The sequence below is a fragment of the Thalia democratica genome, chromosome 4 (assembly GCF_965202585.1).
Source record: "Thalia democratica chromosome 4, ktThaDemo2.hap1.1, whole genome shotgun sequence".
Lineage (NCBI taxonomy): Eukaryota > Metazoa > Chordata > Thaliacea > Salpida > Salpidae > Thalia > Thalia democratica.
Window position 1 is genome coordinate 10,878,901 of NC_139168.1, and position 9,950 is coordinate 10,888,850.

Genomic DNA, 9,950 nt, shown 5'->3' on the forward strand with positions numbered 1-9,950 from the left:
AGGCAAATACAAAACAGCTGACCAATGTAAAAAAGACTTTCAGCTGATGTTTGAAAACTGCTACAATTACAACCCTGTTAGTTTAAAATTAATATAATTAAATTGTATCATAACAACTACTAACTATAAGCATTTGATTGTCTTTAAACTTATTTTGCAATATTTAACATCTTTGTTTAATTAATCTCAGGTAGGTAACTATGTAAGGGCGCAGGGTAAATCCCTTGAAGCGTTTTTGAAAGAAGAGTTAACTAAACTGCCGAAGGATGAATTAAAAATTGTTGATATAAAAACAAATAATAAAAAAAAGAAGTCAAAGAAACAAAAGAAAACAAAGAAAATTCTTAAAGTTAGTGTTTACAATTAATTTTACTTATTTTTTAAGCCTTTTATAAATCTAATAATCTATGACTAATAAGTTTTGTAATTTTATAATAAATTTTTTTTAGATTTAAATAAAAGAAATATTTATTTAAAACTAGTCATATCTTTCTAATTTTAATAGTTTTTTCTTAATTTTAAACATAAAGTTTTTAGAAAAATTGCTATTATATTATTAGACAAAAAATAACAATTATTAAAAGTATATTTATGTTTCGTACCAGTTTAAAATTTTTTTACTCTAATTTTCGAAGATACTTGTCAATAAAATCGATAAAATATATTTTCAGTCAACTAAACCCTTACCGAAAAAACCTGATATTAAAAAACTTGAAGGACATGGTAAAGACGCATTGTGTAGAAATTTATCATCAAAGATGTTACCTAGGTGTAACTTATGCAACTATCTGGAAAAGGAAGTCAACCAATTTGTAAAATCTAAAGGTAAAGAAGAGGAGGTTGGTAAGATCCACGTCAGAATTTTATACAATAAAGTAAAGCATGTGGAGGTTAAAGAGAAAATGTTAAAGAGGTAAAATTATATTTTATTTGTTGTCTTTAATACTTTATGAACATTATTTTTTGTATGTTTTATGCAAAAAAAAACAATACTTAAGATTCTAAAAACTTGTATTATTCAAGTTTTTATATTTTAAAGAATTAATATTCTTTTATAACTTTTTTTAAACATATAAATTCCAAACTTGTTGTATATTAAATAACTGTGGCAGTAAATACCACATTTAATTTTAAATATACTAGTATTCTGATATGTACGCAATTTTTGAATAGGTTGAAAGCAAGTCTCTAGAATGTCAATTTTTAATTCAGAACGGTCTTTCTTAGGTACGCACTAGTGTAAAAATTGAAATTAAAGTTAAGCTTTGTTTTTTTAGCATGGTTTATCATAATAAACCAAAAAAAAAACATTTAATCTAATGAAATTTGAAGTTTTCACTCTACAAGTGAATTTATTGAGACAAAAATGGGGCTAAAAAGATGCTTTCACATTTTATTTGTGTTGCGTAGATTATTACTTAAGTTTAAAATTGGTTTTAAACATATGAACAGAAACTTTTAAGTAGTTCAACAAAAGCATAATATATGAGCTTAAACATAATTACTCCTTAATATTTATGAATTTTATACAATTTTTTAGCAACTATTTTTGAATGTTAATAGCCAAATGTGGCTTTTTAAAGGTAAAAAAAGCAACAATTTTGAACTAAAAATTTAATAAAGTAAATAATAATGTATTATTGAAATCTTTAAGAACAGACCTTTTTAATAAATTTTGATGTTTTAACGAATTTGAGAAGAAGCGACTGCGTTTGAAATTATCCATTAAATTGATGTTAAATTACATTTGAGTCCATTATAAATATATTAAAGGTTTTAACTTATTTTTTTTACTAAAAAAACAAATTTTAATTGATAGCAGCTTTATTAAATGATGTCTACAAAATAGCTTGGAAGTTGGCTTACCAAGACATTTTTAGAATGTCATACAAACATCTGAATAAGGTCCTGTATTGCAGCTCCGAGCGTCAAAAACAAGATACAAAAGGAAATAACTTTATTAATTTAAAAATTGCTGAAAAAAATATCTAAATAATCTAAGTTTTTTTACTAAAATCATAGTTTAATTTAACTTTGCAATATTGAAATCCTAAAACGATACATTATATTCTTTTAGATTTGGAAAAACATTCTATGAAAAAATACCTTATAGATCAAGAGCTTTTTATGCTTTTGTGGAAAAAGACGGTGATGAAATTTGTTTCTTCGGGTGTCATACTCAGGTGAGATAAATCTAAATTTAATAACGATAAATTTACATGTTTATATTTAGAAATATTTGATTTACAAAAAAAACAATTTAACTCAATCCGAGTAAGATATTTATATTATATTTATATAAATAAAACAACACGTATAATTTTTTCAGGAGTATAAAGACTTTGTATCGCCGAACAACAACAGGGTCTACATATCGTATTTAGACTCGGTCCAAGTTCTGGAAAAATCAATTCGTTCTAAAGTGTATGTGGAACTGATGTTAGGATACTTTAAGTACTGTGGTGAGCTTGGGTAAGTCAATAAAAAAAAATTTTAAGTAGTTGATTATATACATTTTTATCAAGTAGAATAAAATTAAGTCAATTATTAAAATTAACAGCAAGGAACAGCTCAATGAAATTTATATATAATTAAGTTTCTGAGAGAAAGTACTGCACTTTTACTATAAACAATAAGAAAAGTTTAAATTGCTTTTATTAATAAAAATGGATTTTTATTACGAAAGTTATAATAATTATATAAGGCTGATAACTATAACCTCTAAATTTAATTACAAACCCAAAATTTATTAAAACGTTGTAAATTGTTGTATATATTTAAGATACCACTATGCACATATATGGTCTTGTCCCCCAGAGAAAGGTAAGGATTATATTTTTAATGGAAAACCACCATGCCAGGCTACCCTTCCTCCGAAAGCTCTTAAGAAATGGTACAAAACAATGTTAGATCTGGGAAAAGTAAGTTTTCTAAAAGTTCTTTAAATTTTACTCAGTTTTTTATTCTAAATAAAAATGTGTTTTATTAATTATCATAAGTGTTAAGATAAACAAAAAAATCTCTTTCCTGCTAAAAACCTAGAATCTTGGGAAACCTGGAACTTGACAATTTAGGCCAAAAAAAGTTTCAAAAATTTAAAATAAAAACAGAAAAAACAAGAAAGTTGAACAAAAATAACTAAAAAACGTTGAAAAACCTGAAATTTTAATCATTTTTTGCGTGTTAAGTAGAAACATTTCGATTTAACACCAAAAGTACACCATAAAAATAATTATTTATTTTCATCATCAATTTTTTTTTTATTGAAAAACACATTTAAAGTTGCTTTAAAGTATCTTTTTAATGGTTTAAACTAATTAACACAGTATTTTACCTTAAACTTAACTTTAAACTAAAAATAGACCCAAAAAAGTGTACATTTAAAAACCTGAGGAAATTTTTTAAACCCGAAAAAAAAAACTGCCTTTTTAAGTTTATTATTTTTCAACTTAAATTTAGCATTTTTATAGTTTTTAATGGTTGTTGACCTTAGAACAATGTTTAAATTATTTTTTAGTTTAAATAAAATTTGAGATTTTTGACTTTGACACCCAAGAAACATTTAGTTTTTGAAAAAAAATTATCTGTTTTTTTTTCTCCGCACAGAGTGATGGGTCACTAAAAATAACTACTTCAGTAGCATCTTAATGTACGTAACTATTATCATTATTATTAATAAATAAGTATTTTTTATCCATTTGCAGAAGCTAATGGATTGATAAAATATTTTAATTGTTTTGTAATAGTTACTGAGTCACATCTATTATCATTTGAACAGCTAAAAGCTTTTAAAAAAAAATTAAAATAAGGCAAACTACAGACATATTCCATTCATTAAAATTATTAATACACATTATCTTATCTAAACAGGTTAACGGTTCGATAAAAGGGTACTTTATGCTCAAGTACAACGACATAAAATCAGTGACAGAAGTTCCGTACTTTGAAGGAGACCACTGGCCTGACTCACTGGAGAACTTTTTAGCGGAAGTAAAGAAACCGGGTAGGCAGTCTGGGAGGTCGCAAGAAACGCAAGAAGCTGTGCAGAACGAAGATCTATTGAGAAAAGTAAAAGGCTATTTCAATAATCATTCTAAGGTAAAAATGTTGTAAACAATACATGTTTGGTTTATTTAAATAAAAAAAAAGAATTAAAATTAAATACTATTTCTATTATACTTACAAAACTTTGACAACTAAAAAAACTTTAGAATGAATTTATGTCTATTGAAATTTAGTAAGTATTAAACTAGTAAGTTTGAATTTTTTTTTAGAATAACTTCGTTGTCATGTTGAACAATGACGGGCCAGCAAAAAAAGATACGGACAAAGATGTCGATACTGACTTGATGAAGACGGCGCAGCATTTCTTGCAGACGTGCAAAATGCAAGGCTGGAAATTTTCCAGCTTACAAGAAGCCGCTGTTAGTGAACTTTCTGCTTTTATCTAGTCAATAAATATAATTATTTTAACTGTTTTAGTAACTAATCAGCAAATGCTAACACATTTAAAAAACGACAAACTTTCTATGTCTTATTAATAATTTTTGACACTTTTACTAAATATTGGTACTTGTATAACTTAACTTTTATCAAGAAGCTACTGTTGGTCATCATATTTTTTATTTAAGAATAATGACGTTAAAAGTTAATATATTTCGGAAGTTTTAATAACTTTTTTAGCTTTACGAAATTATATTTTTTTACGCAACAAAAGTTTTGATGATACGAAATTAACAATTTTGTGTGTTTTTGTACAACATTCAATACTTTTATTCCTCCTTGTATATACTTTGGCAAGGCTTTTTCAAGGCTGGAATTTTTCTAGCCCGCAAGAAGCTGCTGTTAGTGGTTTCTTAATTACTTAACTAAGCTAAAAGTTTTAAACTGGGAAAATCTCATATTTTTTTTTAATGTCTTACTTACTCGATAAAAGCTTTGACATTTTTTAATTTACAAATTTTTTGTGCTTTATTTAGATTTACAATACTTAAAACTTTAAATAGTTATTTTACCTATATTTTATCAATATTCTGGAGTATAATATACTTTTCATTCATTATTTTTAACAGATTTCGACAAAACACATGTTAATTGAGTTGCACAAAGGCGTTGTAAAAAGTGACGAAAGTGCTGAAGTAAACAAAATAAATCTTGATGTAAATAAAAAAGACATTTCAGAAGTTATCAAACTTTCAGTAGCTAAGAAATCTTGTAAAGAAACTAATAATTATATTTATGAGTTGATTAAAGAATTCGATGAAGAATTGAACAAAATTATTGAGGATCATAACAAACATGCTGAACTATTAAAAAAATTGGAAGAAACAATTAAAACACGTGAAGAATATGTCAAGAGTGTTGAAGAAAAAATTAAAGGTAAAGTTAAAGTGCAGTATTCATATGACTAAATAAAATGTATAAGTCTAATATAACATAATAACATATTTATAAATTTTGTTATAGCTTGTACAAGTTATTTTAAAATTTAGCTGTAGTTTTACATATGTATAGTTTTTGTTAGTTATTAAATTAAAATAAACTGTACAAAAGTTGTTTCTCTCTAGTATACCATTCTGAAATTAGTACTTATAATTGTTACTTACATATAGTTTCTGTTTGAATTTTTTTACCTTTATTAACTTTAAAACTACTCATAATATTGTGTTTCAAGTGTTTATATACAGAGTTTTTTTTTTTTTTTAATTTTGGTGTTTATAAAAACTTACAAACATAGTTATTATATTAACAGAAAAAGTAGTACGAAACAACACTAAACACAATATTGCTGTTGACCCGAACAACTTACCTGTTGAACCTAGTTGTCCTCATCGTGAATCTAATGTCTTAATTGAGCACAACTATGTAAAATGTTGCACAAATAAGGTACTTTGTAAAGAAAATTTCAAAGAAAAAACAAAAAAAGCAGGTAATTTTATTTAAATTAAACTTACATCGGCTGTGCACACTTATAATTATAATTCAGTATACTTCCTTTTGACATAAAACTAAACTAGTTTTTATAACTGTGAGTTTCAAAGACATTTTCATAATTGGATCTTGTGAAGAATATGAAAAAACAGTTTCCCCGTTTTATTTTAGGATCGGAAGGCCTTGGTTGACCTAAGGAAAAATTTCGAAAATAAAAATTTTGCGGTTTGCAGTTATTAAGTATTTTGTACGTTAGTTAACTATTTCCTATTTTGCTACCTTACTAGTAAAGGGTTAATAACCATAAAAAACTAGAAATCAAATAGCTAGGTAAACTTAAAAAAATCTCAAAGTTGGAACTCTCTTTTAGTCCACACACTATATATTGCTCTTAGATTTATTTGGATCACCATAAAAAGTTGAAGATATATCCTAATTTAGAATCCTTTCTAAACTACTATAGAATGATATGATGGTTCAAAATAAATTTTGACTGCAAAGTTTTGATTACTGAAATGTTTAACTAGATATAAAAACACACAATAATGATATAAGTTTCAAGAACAAAATAGTTTTTTTTAATCAGTTTACTAATTTTTATTCTAGTTCTTCTTTTTTTTAATTGTATTTTTTTTAAACCATGTAACATTTAAACTGAATCTTGTTTTTATACTGTTGTTAAAAATGTTTGATTTTTAAATACTTTGACGTTATAGTTTTGATTAGTTTGTTGTACTTACTTGCTTCGATAAATTTTAATATTTCTTTGTTTCTATTTTTATGTTTTTTCTTATATCATTATTGAAGCTGTTCAGTTTTATTACAACTTTAACTCAATATTTGAAAAACAGCGGCCCAAAACAGAAGAAAGCACAATAAAATAAAATTGTCTGATACTTCAGATCAAGGTTCTAGTCGTAAAAAGAAAAGTAAGCAACATTCGATTTAAAACGTTTTAGTTAACATAAAAATTAATTTCTAACCAATATTAAATTTAAAAAATAATTTTGTGAATGTTAAAACATTTATCAATACATCTAAGATCAAGAAATTTTAAAGATATTTTGTTTTAAGCATTGTAAAACTTGGTTAAACAAGTTTAAATTCATAAATCGCTTTATTAAAACGTTTAAATACTTTATAAGAAATATCATGTTTATTATTTTTATGAATAACCTTAATGAAATTTTACGTCACTGATCAATATCGGTAAACGGTCGGTTTCGTTAAAGCATAATAAATCGTTTGTAGATTGACGACTGCAAGTTTTGTTGCCGTTGACTAAAGAGTTTTATAGAAAAGAAACTCGAGTCTTAGTCTATCGAAGGCTTGTAGTCTGATAACTGGTGAAATGATTAAACCTTGATAGTTATTTTTCATTACAAATTATAAATCAATATTAGTATTTTATCAGTTAGTTTTTTTAGTACTTATTTTTTACAGATTTTATTTACAATTATGTTACCTGAATAAAATTTTATAGGATTTGATTACATCAATGAGTTTGAAGCTCGCTTGGATAAAATTTTCACAACCTTCGACGATTTGGTAGAACAACAGAATCACGAGGAAGTCTCCAAGCATTGCAGATTGAGATCGGTCGCAAACAAACCGAAAAAAAGAGGACAGAGAAAACGAAAACTTCAAGAGTCGTCAGATCAGGCTTCCAAAAATATAAGTATGTGCTTTGTTTGAATTACTAATAATTTTAATCAGTTTAAATTATATTTCAGAACCCGACTTATGGTTTTAATAGAAAATCTTAAATGTTCAAACTTTATATTAAAAACTTTAGATGGGGTAAGGTGTTTTATCTATTAAAAATTTCTTAACTTAAGTAAAATTTCAGTTTCAATACTTTTACAAATGTACAGTAGTAAACAAGGTTTTTTTTTTTGCGTGGTTAACACAAAGTAGCTAAGTCAATTTTTAAATAATTTACAAAGTACACAACTTTTCAGAAGTTGGAACCACAAGAAAGGAAAGACTTAATTTTTTAAACTTAGTATTTAGTACCAACGTAAAAAACAAAAATCTTACCATATTATTTACTTATTATTCTTTACAGATTTTAGTATAAACTTATCCAATTACATATTTAAATTCGTGATATCTACTTTGCAGAAATTGGAACCAGTAACACAACAAAGGCAATGATCCATGGAAATCATTTAAAGGGGCAGCCCATGCTCAACACAGCGCCTCTCGCTAAAGTCTCCAGGCCCGGTTTGAATCTTGCATTAGTAACCAAAAATGCTAAAAAAGAAACAAGCGCAAAAAAAATGCTGACTATTCAAGTAGATAAAAACAGAATAGAAAAACTGACTACCAAATCTAAAGCTAGTACCCGACAAGAACATAGTGCCGAAGAAGAACCAAGTGTTCAAGAAATTAAAAAGGCAACAACGACAAACCAGTTAGTGAAGAACACACAACTGACCAGTAAAGTCAAACTACATAATAAAAATAAAGTACAAAAGAAAAACAAACTGACGAATAAAGACCTGCTGTCAGAAGCGGAGCAAGAGAGGAGAAGACGTGACTATTGTGCGATTCATTATATGAGAGAATTAGCTCAATTGAAAATAAACACTAGTAGTAGACAAAGTCTTAAACCCATAGATAAGGAGTCCGAAATCAAAAAAATATTTACAAAAGATGCTACGAAAGAAATGTTAAAGAAATTTAATAACTTATATAGATCTTCAGAAAGCTTTAGAAAAAACTTTAACATATATAAGCTCAACTGCTTCAAATTTCCAAAGTCTATAGAAATTAAGTAGCTTCTGTATTTCTTGACTGACAGTTTTGTAGTTGTTTGTTTTTTAAAAGATGTTTTAATTTAAAAAAAAGATTTAAAATTAAAATAAAAGTAAACTGCAGTAATTATCTTCTGAGATAAAACCGTACACAAGATGAATTTCTGCTTTAATTAAACTTTTTTCCGACTAGCTCACTGCTAATATTAGTATATATTCATAAAGTTAGAGTTTTTTCTCCTGAAAAAATAGATTTTAATTTTTAGATAGTAAGTAATGTGTCAGATGTTTTAAAACACACATAAAATTTTATACTTTAATTTGTAGCATAAACAATATTCTTTCGTATTTGCAGCTGATACTAGTAGATCTTTATAGACGATGTTCGGTTTTTTACAAGCTAATAATAGTTTTGTTCTTTTATCGTATCTCACACTTTTTATGCGTAATAAAAAGTGTATATTCAAAAAATTCGTTGTCTAATATTTACTTGTTAGTATAAATATAATAGTTTCCAGGTTGTAGGTTACTTCGCAAATAAATGCTTATCAATGAGTTGGAGACTTACAGTATAACAAATGTTTAAAAACATCTATTTTGAAACTTTGTTTGAACCAAGCATTAAACAATTTACATCATCACACTTAATATTCTGTATTTAATAAAGTTCGAGAAAAAAGTCTCGTCTTAAAAGAAAAGAACTATAATAAAGCAAAAGAAAAAATACAAATAAATAAATACTCAATCTTTTTTTTTTTAATTAACCAATTTTTTTGCGGATTTTACTATCAATGTGATTTTGTATACATCGATAAAATTTTTCTGAGCTTCCGCTTGAGAATGGATCAGCATGTAGCTAAGGTTTTCAGAATCTAGATTGGGGTAGCTAGTAAACCTAGTTAAACTCATTAAGCAACTTAAGATCAATTTTAACATATCTGTAACGCTCCTAACATTGTTTGTAAAATAATTATAAATGATAATAGTTTTACAAATTTATTTAAAGAACGATAATTTTTATTATTTAGATATATAAGAATACCTTTTTATTAAAAACCTATAAGTCAAAGTTGTGCAAACAAAAGTTTGTTTACAGTTCTATTTTGTTTAATGTATAGTAGGGGTGGTCAACGTTTTCCAATCAACGGGAGGGATCCAAAAAAATTAAGTCTTTTGCGAGCCGGAGCATTTTAATTAGTGATTTACCGGATCCACTAACTGGATCCAGTCGGAAAATGACCTTTTAGATCCAAATCCGAC